Genomic DNA, 13,909 nt, shown 5'->3' on the forward strand with positions numbered 1-13,909 from the left:
GTACTTGTAAAATGTTCTTAAAAGAACATTTTGTCTTATTTGTATGTGATGTGTATCTCTGTGTGTTTTAATTAATCTGGTTTAACAAAGGAGTCTATACTTTTTTCCTTCCAGAAGGAAAAAAGTTTCCTTCCAGAACTTAGAGAGTTAAAGTGTTTTTGCAGTTGGAAAACTTGCTGATAACTGTTCTTTGCAGCTATTCTTCTAAGACATTTGGTTATAGTTTGAGAAGTAGAGGAATGTCTTAGTCTGTTTGAGCTGCTATAACAACACACCATGGACTGGGTAGCTTATAGACAACAATGTATTGTTTCATAGTTCTGGAGGCTGGGTGGGGCTAGAAAGCTCTATGGGATCTCTTTAATAAGAACACTTATCTCATTCATGATCTAATCACCTCCTAAAGGCCCCACTGACCATCACCTTTGGGGGTTAGGATTTCAACATATGAGTTTTGGAGAGACACAAACATTCAGGCCAGAGACAGAAAGGATCCTTTCTTTTTTTCTTTTTGTTTTTTTTTAATGTAGGTCAGGATTCATTGCTAGCAACTCTAAACTGCACAAGAAAATTTTTTTTGAACTGAATTGAGTGGATGCATAGCAATGTAGAAAAATTACAGATTCAGGTACTGATACATAAAGACAAAATTCATAAGAGACTAATTAACGTATATGACAAAGTTCATTTCTTTGCATTATCTGTCAGATGGACCAGAGATTCATGTTAGACTTTCTATCATAGTTCTCTCTGTCAGCAATCTGTATGGGAAACCAAATTATCACAAAGATGTATAACAAGATTATAATAAAACTTAGGGATCTAGTTACATGATGCTAATATTTAATTGTACTAGTTTTTGAGTCTACTTTGTCAATCTTCATTATTAGGATATATATGCAAGTCTGATGAAGTACACATGATAGCCTGTCAATTTCCTCTTCTCTTGATTTTTGTGTTTCCATAACTGATTAACTCACTTTCTAAGGGGAATAGTTTTAATTTATATGTATTCTGTTCTGTTGTACATTTAAATGTTCATTTATACATCGCCCATTATCTGCAGTGGAATACCAGTTCCATGGTTCTCTAGAAGAGAACCAATTTGGGCTGGAAGTGAACAAAATCTCAAAATAACATTGCCTTATGTAAGAAAGAATATTGTCCTCCTTAATGTATATGGAGTTTAATATAAGCAGTCCAGTTTGTGGACAGCTCTAGAATGATAAGACATCCAGGTTCATTCTGTTTTGTTGTTTCACCATCTTTACCAATTCATTTCCATCTCAAGGGCTATAATGGCTGCTTATACTCTGCCATCACATCTGATTCCAGCCATCGAGAAGAAGGAAAGGGCGAAGTATAGTTCTCCTTCTCTCTTTAGATACCTTTTCTGCTTCATCTTATTCTCTAGAAGTTACCTCACATGGCCACACTTATCTGTAGAGGAGGTTGGATAATGTTTCATGTATTTCCAATTTAAAGTTAGGGATAGTCCTATTGGGGAGATGGATAGAGGCAAATAATGGAAGTTAATTAATAATTTTTTCCACAGTTGAAACATCATTATTCCCATTTTTCAAGTAAGAAAACACAGGCTTAGAGAGCATAAATAACTTGGCCAAGGTAAAATATTAGCACAGACTCTGTGTGAACAAGCTACGTCTCTGGAAATTTTAAGAGTCTTCCTGGGTTGGAAGTCATTCTCTCTCTTAAGGGAGACTTGACCTTTTCTAGTCCATTAGGGTTGTTATTTTAAATTTATTCTCCATTGGAAACCTTATTTCCTTCATTTTTAAGTGTTTTATTATTACTTTAGTGTTGCCTTAACTGCCAGTAATATGCATGTTATCTGAATTGAAACATTTAGTCTTGATGTAATTTACCTGCTGATCTAGCACAATGGTAAATTTCTGAAGGGCACTGTCAAGAAGGCCACAGTAGAGAGGACCCAGGCCGATGATACCTGGGTCATGATCGTGGTGTCTTAAGGCCACAATACCTCACTGTGTCACAACATGGTCATATTTGCAGTAAATCATATCACCAAAAATTCTGTGGTGAATAGTCTCTGTTTAGAAGAAATTCACTAAATAATTGGGTAATAAGATGATATAACATTATTATTAATTATAAGAACATTTTATATTTCAAGAGCTATCTCCCCATTGTCATCCCCAATCATCAGAAATTCAAATGCTCTATCAGATTCCTAGATCTTATGTTTTCAGCATAAATCAAGCATCTGAAGATTTTTACAAAGGACTAACAACCAATTACTTCATTGGGTTTTTCTGTAGCTCTTAAAAGTAGAATGTTAAAGGAACTGACCTCCTAGCAAGTTCAAAAGTGTATTACATTTTTTTCTTTTGGTTTGGATTCATTTTTACTTTCACTGAAATGATGTTACTATCTATCTACTAATTTCTGGCAAAAGCTTACCATTGAACTACTTAAAAAGCTCTATGGAGATATTTGTACTTAAACAGCAACAGAGAACCACTAAAAATCTGTAGCTCAGAATAACAATTTCTTTTCTTTGGTAGAGTAGCAGTCAGACAGGTTGTAGCTGTAGTTGACTGAAACTTCAACAGGCTTAATTTATGTACTTAGTTATCAGTTATCACTTTAAAAAGTGATACTGAGATAATTATGAAAACAATCCAATTTTTATTATAACATTCATTTTAATATTTCTAAAGTAAGCAATTTGAAGGGAGGCATGCTTTTTTACTTATGTTTAAATCCTAGGGACTGTACTGAGCCAGGCCCATGGACATACATGGGTGAATAGTATTTGCTTGAGTAAATGAAATAAAAAAATTCCTAATCTATATTAAGATGATGTGTACAAAATACATTTCTTAAGATTACTTACTAACAACACTGTCTAATATATAACCAACTAAAATTTTGGATTTAAAAATACAATGTTTTTCATATATTTATCCAAAATCTTAATATTGAAATGGAGTGAAATATTTAAAAAAATCATTTATTGATACCAAATACCTATACATCAAAAAATAATTTTCTTGATATTATGCAAATATCTTGTGTTTTTAGAACTATTTATTTATTTTTTATTCTCTGTCATACACTCCTTCGTATTTGGCTGGCATGTACGTTCAGTTGGAGGTTGCCTGCATTTTGAAAGTTGAGGACCACTGTAACCAAAGAACTCTTTCATTCTGATTAAGCTGCATTGTATTTTATTCCTGCTCAAGGAGTATCCTGCCCTTAGTCCTGTTTTCTTTCACCTCTTGGTCAAAGAACTGCATCATTTCATAGTGAGAAGAGTACATTAAAAAGCACAGTAATAATAATAATAATAATAATAATAAATGTTAATCAAAAAACGGCATGTGTTTTTCTGATTGTGCCAGTGTTGTGGTATTCAATTATGCAATTTTCATTGGCATATTAATCATCTTTTCAACAAACAAGCCAGCGTTAATTAAAGCAAACCATGGATAAAGACATGTTGCCGGATCATCATTCTGTTTATCACAGAGCACAGGCTGGCCGTTAAGTAAATTCCGGACTGTGAGATGAATTTCAATGTTGGCTCCATCTTTTTTTGTTGTTGTTGTTGTCAGAGTTTGAATACAACTCATCTAACAATAATAACAACAAACTTTAGACTTCACAAGAGGAAGATGAATTTGTTGTAATTAACGGTGAAAAAAGAAAGAAGAGCTGTGTGCTTCATATGTGCAACTAGGCTATTTACAACTAAATAATTTTTGAAGATTTTTTTATTTTCCCCCTAACTCTAAGTGACAGAAGGACAGGGTTGAATAACAAATTTATTTCCTTATATCTGCCTTCCAAAAAATATTTTCTGATAGTGAGTTAGTTGTTCTAGTTTATATTTGAAAGTCAGTGGTTTTGTAAAAAGACTGTATTGTCATGGGTAAACATATTAAATGAAAATCCTTGAATCTTAATTATAATAATATTTATTCAAAATATAACACAAGCCATAACACTTTCTATATTCTAAGCTCAACTGCAATGTCCTTCAACTCTTGCTCTTTAAGACTCGTTCTCAATCCTGTTCTGTAAGTAATTGTTACGGTAGCTCCAGTCTTTCAAAGCCTACACATACCAACAATAATCATTACAGAAGGGGTAAATCAATTTAACAAACTGTGTGGAAACAAAGAAAACCAAATATGTTTGCTTTTTACTGTGTACTTATAAGCTCTACATTAGATAGTAATTATAATTAATCTTAAAATATGAGTTCCACAAATGCATTCGTTGTTTGTATTTTTTTAATATAAAATCTTACATGCTAATTAGCTATATGCCAATTACATATGTGTTTCTCCAACCTTAAAGATTTTGACACTTGTACTAAAATTCCACTACAGGTAATTGCTGCCAGAATCCCAGATTATATCTAATACTGTGAAAAATAGTACTCATCTTTTTAAAATATAAGAAACTGGAAAAATACTACTTTATACAAATTAGAATGTATTTATACACTTATTTCACTTAATTAAGAAAAATCATATATTTTAGTTTTTGAAAAAATTATGTATGAGGAAAATTAATGAACAAAGTATCTATCTGTGAAGTACAACAAAGGTAAGAAATATTTCACTACCATCAGAGTAAAGAAATATTATAGTATTTGCTTATAGCTTTGTTCAGCTCAAGACAGTAATTGTGTTTATTTAATAGAGTTGCTATGTAATAAATATAAGAGTACACATAAAATTCCTGGCATATGATAAGCCTTCATTAATTGATGCTGATTAGCAATAATTATAATTAAATTAGAAACATTTGTTCTGAAATTAATCTAAATAGATATGAGAATTTTTATTGATTTTATAATTTTCAAATGCAACCTATATCTGACACAGCAAATTAAAATATACAGTGAGTAATTAATGCCCTACATTTATAATAGTTGTAGATGCCCAATGAATTTGGTTTTTAATTTTATGTGGTACTTTTGTGGATTTTGTAATTCAGTCATTTTTCTTAGATTATGAGTTACCCAGAGACTTCAAACATTTCTCTTTTGTGGAGGCTGCATTTATAAAGAAGTCATACAGTAGGAACTAAATGTATTTAAATATACCTTACTTTGGATATGCTATCATTCTAATTACTTTCTCTTAATGACTTCCATTGCAACTTAGAAGTTTGTTCTTACAGAATATAGGTTGATCCTGACTTTTACTTAGTAGGTAGGCCTCGTATGAGGCTCTGAGCTTCAGTTCTTTTCAGCCACCCAAAATTTAACTTAACTACTTTGTGTACAGAGAAAACTGTGTGACTATTGAAAGTCCTGATCTGTGCTAGCAATTCTGGCAGTGGGATATGGGAAAGATCCAAACCTTTTTAGAAAAACAAATGATTATAAGTGACAGTTATTTCCAGATAATGCCCTGAAAAAAGGAAGATAATGAAGTCTCCATCTTTTCACACTTTATACCTTGATATTTGGACAGTCTTCTTACCCCGCACCACACAACAGACACTGACAGTGATAGGAGAAGTATGTAGTTTTTTTGTTTTATCTGTGACATCACCTGATGATGTCATGCCACGGTTGTGACAGACACATATAGATTATTGGCTGTACCCGTCAGATTCTCCTACTTTGGCCTCGATTCCACTTGGCAGCCTTAGCATTCTGGTCCGAAAGTGATATTCCATATCATCACCTTTAACAATATTATCCCCAGCAGACAGATCTATCGATAGGTAGACCAGCAGTTCATCTGTCCTCTGATTTATATCTTATGTTGCCTCTAATCATAATCTTTGTCTCTTGTTTCCTTTACCACAGTGTTTTTAGAAATTACCTTTCTTATTTTTTTCTGTATATTTTTTCCCACTTACTCACATGCTACAGTAAGAGAATTGTCCATTTTATGAATTATCTTAACTGCTAAATGTAAGGGCCACTCATTCCTTAACTTCTCTTATATCTCAAACAACCGTATCCTTCTTGCAACTATCTTTATTTTGTTCTAGTTGTCCTCCTCTTTCCCATGTACCTGAGGCCTCCTTAACATTGATGTTCCTGGGAATTCTCTTTTCAGCCCTGGCTTCTGCTCGCCCTGCATGTGCTGTCTGTGACCTCACCCGCTTCCAGGGCACCACTAAGACAGTAACTTCCAAATATATAGCTTTAACATGGATCTGACTTCTAGGCTGCTGCCAAATAAATAACCACTAATTACCTCAAACTCAACATATCTAAAACTGATTTTTGCAGCTTTCCTTCCAAATCAGCTACTCCTTTTGTATTTCACTTTTCAGTGAAAACCACCATCATCTTCTCCATTCCCGAAGTAGAAAATAAGTGGTGTCATCCTTGAATGACATCTTGCATCCAAGTTTCTGGTGTTTTTGTCTTTATAAGGGCCATTATCAACAATCCCTTTTCGATTTATCATATAGGACTATACCAGATCTCTTACTTCCAGGCCTTTCCACATACTCTCTGCCTGGCATGTCCTGTCACTCCTGTATAACTTTGACCTTTCACATGCCTCTTAAACAAGGTTATCTTGGTCAATGATTTTTAAAATGTGGTCTCTGGACCAGCAGCAACAGCATTACCTGGGAATTTGTTAGAAGTACAAATTCTCAAATCTGGGCCCAGAACTACTAAATCAAAATTCTGGGGGTGGAACCAGTCTGTGTTTTAACAAGTCCTCCAGGGCATTCTTACGCCTGCCAAAATTTAAGAACCATCGATTGGCCTAGGCCAGGAGTTGGTATATGTTTTCTAACTAGATTCATATAGTAAACATTTTAGGCTTTGAGGACCAAGAGGAAGAATAATGACTATAATGTGGGTACTTATATAACAAAGGAGAAAAAAATGTCCCCCAAATATTTATTGACAAAATGCCCAATTTTATTTATGGACACAGAAATTCGAAGTTCATATAAGTCACATGTCATGAAATAGTATTCTTTTTTTAACCATTTATAAATGAAAAAAGAAATATTCTTAGCTCATGGCTGTATGAAAACAGGTGTTGGATCAGATTAGATTCATGGGCTGTAGTTTGCCATCTCCTGACCTGCTCCCAGCCATCACTTGATCTCACTACTCTGGAATTTATTACAGCCTGAACATCTTGTGTACTTTTTAGTCATCTGTTTGTGTTCCCCTCTCCTTCAACTTTGTCTCCCTATGCGCTGTAATTACATCTTATTAATTTAGATATTGTCAGCAGAAAGTAGCTGATTTAGAAAGAATGTTGCAAAATTCAGTTTCTGGCTTGGTAGCCATTGGCTCAGTGGATAAAGGAAAGAATGAATATATTGGAAAGCAGGAATGGCATTGTAAAAATTTTCCACCAGTTTATTTGATATATTTCCAAATTTTTAAATATTTTTGTTTTTAGGAATTTATTACATGTTTATTTTTGCCTTATAAATATCCATATGATTGAATTCATTTTATTTCTTTTTCTCTTTTTGAGAACATCTCCGCTGCCACTCATATCATAGGCCACGACAGCTGCGAAATAGGCAGTTTTTATTCTGGGTGCCACGCTTTCAATTACTATTTCATGGATTGGTTGCTGAGTGAGATAAAATGGTATTGAGTCTTATAAGCTTGTTCTTACACCTGAAAAACTTCTGCTACTGACTATAAAAGTCCACTGAACTTCTTTATCACAACATGTTTGTTTTGATCACACCACTATATTTAAATAACTTTTTATTTTGAAGTAATGTTAGGCATAGAGAAAAGAAGCAAAAATAGTACGGAGAGTTCTCATATGTAGTTCACCCAACTTCCTATTATATTACCATTTTACATAACCATATTAGGATCATCAAAAGCAAGAAATTAACATTGATGCAATACTGTTAACTAAACTGCAGACTTTATTCAGATTTCGAGAGTTTTTCCCACTAATGCCCTTTATGTATTCCAAGATCTGCTCCTAGTTCCACAGAGCATTTAGATTTAATGGCTCCTTATTTTAATCTGTGGCAGTTCCTCAGTCTTTCTTTGTCTTTCATGACACTTTTGAAGAGTAATGCCCAATTATCTTGTAGAATGTCTCTAAATTTGGGTATGTCTAATTTTTTCTCATGATTAGATTGAGGTTATGCCTTTCTGGCAAGAATACCAGAAAAATGATATGCCTTTCTCAGTACATCATGTCGGACGGCATACAGTGTTCACATGTCTTATTTCTGGTGATGTTGAACTTGATCCCTTGACTAAGATGATATCTGGAAGCCAGGCACTGTATTTAAGGGATCCCAATTTAGTTGAAATGCCTCTTAAGGTGTTTTTATATCAAACCTAATCCTGAGTACATGATATATCATGAAGTGTGATTCAATTAGCAAAGAAATTTTGGGGATAAAAATAAAATAATTAAACAAAAGGATAAATCATAAGAATTTGGTATCATCTAGCTATTGTTTCAGACATGTGATGCTGAAAATAATTGAAATGTTCTGCCGATATTATCAATATATATCAAAGCTTAAGTTGGGTTGCTTCTTTCCATACTGTGTTCACTTTGAAAAAAATATACCAAGAATTACTCTTTTTACTTGAGAATTGCACACTTCATATCTTTTTTTCGGAGCTTGAGTAAAGGAAGGAAGAAGATGGTAAAAGCAGAAGCTTGGTAGTAGGTAGGCCAGTCACTGGGTAGGGTAATGCTGGGGTGGAGCCATAGCTAGAAAATTGAGTGTGAACTTTGATTCTGCATTTCACTGTAGTATATTGGAATACAGAAAGAATAACAAGTACATTTTTAATTTGCAGTAAAATAAATAAATGAATAATTTAAAATGTTCTTTACTATATTTATAATCATAGTATGTATGTAATCTCCATCTTAAGAATAGTCTGTGATAAAGAAATTATTTATATTTAAAGAGTGTTTTCCATAGAAATACCCACTGGATTCTTTTTTTGTTGGTTTCTTCATAAGTCATGTGTTTATCGGCTACCTACTGTGTGTCCAGTGTGTTGTCAGGTGCTCCTGTTTCTTCTAAGAAAGACAGAAAAATTATCCTGGAGAAGAGTTAGGAACATCTTATGCTCCAAGGTACACTGTACAATTTCTAGTTTAGCAATCAATATTTTGTAGTTTATTTACATAGCCATATCTCTCCTAGCTCAAACTCTAAACTCTTGTCTTTTCATTTCTATGTACCAAGCATCTGCTCTTAGCACAGTTAAATCCCTGGAAAAAGGAATAAGTTAGTAAGAGGGAGATATGGAGGGAAGAACATATTCAAAGGTATAATGCCGAGAGAACTCATAGTACTTCTTGAAACCTATAAGCAGTTCAGCCCTGTTTGAGTTTGAGTGGGAGGGTAAATGATACAGCTAGAAATGTAAGGTGGGAGGAACAATAATAAGTGCCTTGCATACTGTGCAAACAAATGTAGACTTGATGTACGTATGATGAGAAGCCATTGAAGCCAGCCCACAAACATCTAATGAACTCATGGGGAGGGTAGGTGAATTATAGGAATAAGAGTGCAACTCAAGTTCTGGCTCCCTGTGGGCATTGGGCCATGCAGTCAGTAATAAGATTGAAAATATGGAATAGAAAGTGTGGGAAGAAAGATTCAGCCGCATTTCTGCACACATAGCCAACTCCAGGGATAATTTCAAACGGGCATAGTTTGCTTTAGCACGCTCTCTCTTCTGCCCTTCCCACCTTTCCCTGCTGGTGTCTCTAGTCTTAGTCCTTCTTTTCTCCTGTCCCCAAGACATGACTGATATACAAATATCACCCACTTTTTTTTCTACTGCAATTCAGAGAATGCGACTTCATTGTAAGTGTTCTCTTCTAGGTACTAGGAAGAATACAAAAGGTGGGGTGATTGAGTCACACTCCAAGACTTCATTTGCTTTTATGTAGAGGATGCTTATAAGCCAAAATGAGCTTACAGTTGGTGGAATTTCAGGCCATGATTGCCATAAATTGGAGTAAAATGAATCTGAAAATGAGCAGGGAGATTCTAAGGGTTTAATGGAAGGAGAACTAATTCCAAGATGAGATTCCCTAGCTGTCCTTGCTTTCTGTATTTCTTTCTTCTTTCTGTTTTTCATACCCTACAGATACTCTAAAAGCCTGAAATTTATTCTGTAACACTGATTTTTTTTCAACCCTTCCCAACCTGTATCTAGTGCTTATTTCCAGTCAAAATTAATTAGTTCAGCAGGGATCCAGGAGTTTTCACAAGTGGCAGTTGTAAGAGCAGAAAGGAGACGCTTTTTGTGGTGGAGCAGGTGAGGGTGGCAGAAATTTGGCACAGGTGTTCAGAAATGTAGAGTTTGCAATTTCAAGATTAAAGTCGAGTCTTTGGGGTGATCATGAAGCAGTTCTTTTGTGGAAATTTGATAAGTTGCGTAAAAAATATGATTGTTTGTAATTTCGAGGCACCAAATAATCATGCATACATTTTGTTTTGCATTTTGGTGAAATGGCTGTTGTCTCCATTTTTGCCAAAAAAAATAAATGTAATGACTTGTCCAATACCCTTCAATTCCAACAGTTTAATTTTCATAAACTGTTTTCTCTACAGTATTGACTAAATATGCAAACCATTGTTAAATTGTGAGTTTGCCATTACGATTATTTAATTTCTCCTTATATCACCCTTTATGAACTACTAAGTAGTGTATTATTTAACCTGCGGAATAGAATACTAAATATCGGCATGAGAATATGTCTTTAGAAATTATTGATAGAGTACTTCTTTTAAACATGAGATGGGGAAGTATTCTGCTCAAATTTGAGAATAAACACAGATTGGTTGAATGTCAGTATAAACCAAACACTTAAGAAATATTTCCAAATAAAGTGAGTGCATGGCATTTTTATATTTACAACTAAATGAGGTGTCATTTCTGGCCTGAATCCACATTGTATATATTCTTTAATTTTTTCCAAGAACAATAACATTTCTGAAGGGGGTAGAATTTTGACAGCCATTAACTATGGATAACTACACTGATTTCCCCGCCCCCGAGTATAATAAAATGAAAGAGACAGAAGTTTAGGATTTTGGAAGTAAAAATGTATGGGATATTAACTAAATATGTTGACACCCAAACTTTAATTTTATAGTATTGAAAAAATATAATTACAAAAAACATTCTGTCTAAACATAAATTCATGTTTTTAAAATAATTTCGGCCTCACAAAATCCCATAGAAGTGTTTGCATCAGTAAAAGAATATTTGCTATTCATAACTTCAGTACAAATATTTATTAGAATTCTAATTCAGAGAATCCTAATACAAACAAAAGCTGATAAATATATAGGTAGATAATAATTTTTAACAACAATGACAACTGATGAGATTGAAAAAAAATTAAAAATTTAATAAAAAAATGTTAAGTATCTATTTACTTCTAGAATGGATATTTCCATTAAAAAATTAAGGGAAAGTGATTTATTGATAAAAATAAAGATCAAATCTGGACTTGTGAATATAATGATCAATTGTATTTATTGTCACTGTAACAGTTTCAGTTTGTAGTGCTCAACCTTTAGAATTTTCCTATTTCCTTCCAAAAATGTTTGGTTGTAGAGTTCAAATAATGTGAAATTACTTCCAATAAGCATAGATCATAGAGCTGTAAATTTTCAACAATAAGACAATTTTTGTAATCTTTATACAAATTAAAAGTTTCTATTAAATTATTACATAATCTAAATAATGGTCTCTGTAAAAAGTAGATTAAAAGAGTACATAATGTTGGGGCAAGTTTTAAAGCAATCGAGCCAGTTAGTGGCATGTTGTACTTAAGAAATTTATTGTCTACAGCCATGTCACTCTGAACAAGGCTGATCCCGTCTGATCTCAGAAGCTACGCAGGTTCGGGCCTGATTAGTACTTGGATGGGAGACCACCTAGGAAGACCAGGTGCTGCAGGCATTAAACAAACAAACAAACAAACAAATAATAAATAAGAGATTGTAAGCTGACAAGGTCCTAGACCACCTAGGAAGACCACATGCTGCAGGCATAGAATGAATGAATGAATGAATGAATGAATAAGGGATCGTAAGCTGACAAGGTCCTTGCAATCCATGGAGTCAACCAAGGTTTGCCTCACCTAAAATAAAAGAAATTTATTAATATAACTAAATATTAGTGTGTGTGTGTGTGTGTGTGTATATATATATACACACACACACATATATGTGTGATAGAAAGATATATATATATCTTTCTATCTCCTAAAGTAGGTCAGTCTTCTTTTATATATTTCTGAGAGTTTTTGCTTATTTTGAGACTTTTTAGATGTAAGTCATGCAACTCTACAACTTTACAACTTCTTGGCTATGAGAAGTTCTTGTTTGCTTTAAATCTTCTAGCTGCTTTTGTATTAAATGTAATCCATTTCCTACGGTGTAGTCTCCTAGTGGTATAAACTACTGTTTTACTCATTAAGGAGCATGAAAAAGGTGGATGCTGCATATAATTTTATACGGATTAAAACTTAATCTGAACTTTGTCATCAGTTCTATTGACTTTCAGTGTATCTCTTTCAGGAAAGAATCATTATATTGTTATTTTTATTTTTGCTATTTTTTCAGCTTAGTTCTAGCTACCATCTTTTTTATATAATAACCTATTAGCAATAAAATTCCTAATTGAATTTTTCTTTATAATTTTGAATTTCATCAGTATAAACTATATTATAAAAGGCCTTTTTCCTATATCCTTTTGAAAATTTCAAACATGATAAACAGGTAAAATTAAGAATACAGTATTTTAATTTAAAAGAATACTAATATATTTTCTTATTTTCTATAATTGTCATTTGTTCCATTATGCATCATATTTATGTAAAATAAACATGCATTTTTACTTATGTTAAGAATGGAAAGGGTAACATGGCAAAATTATTAGATAAAAGTTAGTAGATATTTCAAGAAAGAATAGTGACTTAGAAAATCTTTTTAAGGACAAACTTTCTTTGAGTAGTATTTAATTACTCAATAAAGATTCAGTTTATAATATGATAGAGTTAATTATACCCATTTTGAAAGTATGGGAATGAAATTAGATTATGAAACATTATGAAATTTTAAAAATAGACAAAATCAAAATGTAAGAATTAAAGATATTTATGCTAAATATATTGAAAGTTAAAACTGAAGCATTGCTAATAAATATGTGTAAGAACATAAGGAGGACAAGAAAAAAGTTACCATTTATGGGAAAAATAGTGACCATCTTTAAAAAAGAAAAGGAGAAAAAAAAAGACAATCCTGGTAATTATAGACCAGTCAGTTTAACTTTGATACCACGGCAGATACTAGAGCAAATCATCAAACAATCAATTTACAATCATCTAGAAGAGCAAAAGTTAGTGGGTAGCAACCAACATGGTTTTGTGAAGAGCAAATTGTGCCAGGCCAATTTAATTTCCTTCTATGATAGAGTGACAGGCCATGTAGATAAGGGCAAAGTAATAGATGTAATCTATCCAGACTTCAGTAACACTTTTGATTCCTCTCCACATGACATTCTCATCAACAAGCAAGGAAGATACGGTCTAGACCATACTTTGATTAGTTGAGTGCACAGTTGTCTGTGGATTCATACTCCACAGTTGATTATCAGCTACTAGCCATCATCCGTAGGGGCCCTATCGATTGGTATATGAGCAGGTTGGTATCATTAATAAGACCAGTTACATTTTCTTTGATGAAGATGGAATTGGACTGGCATAGAGGCACATTAAGCCAAATCCTTTTTATACCAAAAAGAGAGAGCCCAACTTCAACAGCTTCTTGTATCTTATGGGCACATCTGAAAGGTGACAATACAGCGAATGAATAACAGGCAAACAAAACTATCAGTTTTACTAATAATTCAGTCATAACTGTTGTTCCAGGGTGTGTAAGTGTCAGT

General features: G+C 33.3%; 1 protein-coding gene and 1 pseudogene across 3 annotated transcripts in view; both read left to right on the top strand.

The window, feature by feature from the left end:
• Positions 1–13,909, top strand: part of ZFPM2 (zinc finger protein, FOG family member 2) — a 418,253-nt gene that overhangs the window by 149,374 nt on the left and 254,970 nt on the right. The gene's annotated exons all lie outside the window — the stretch shown is intronic.
• LOC118612196 lies at positions 11,802–11,920 on the top strand (annotated as a pseudogene).

The sequence above is a fragment of the Rousettus aegyptiacus genome, unplaced genomic scaffold, assembly GCF_014176215.1.
Source record: "Rousettus aegyptiacus isolate mRouAeg1 unplaced genomic scaffold, mRouAeg1.p scaffold_m13_p_15, whole genome shotgun sequence".
Taxonomy (NCBI): Eukaryota; Metazoa; Chordata; class Mammalia; order Chiroptera; family Pteropodidae; genus Rousettus; species Rousettus aegyptiacus.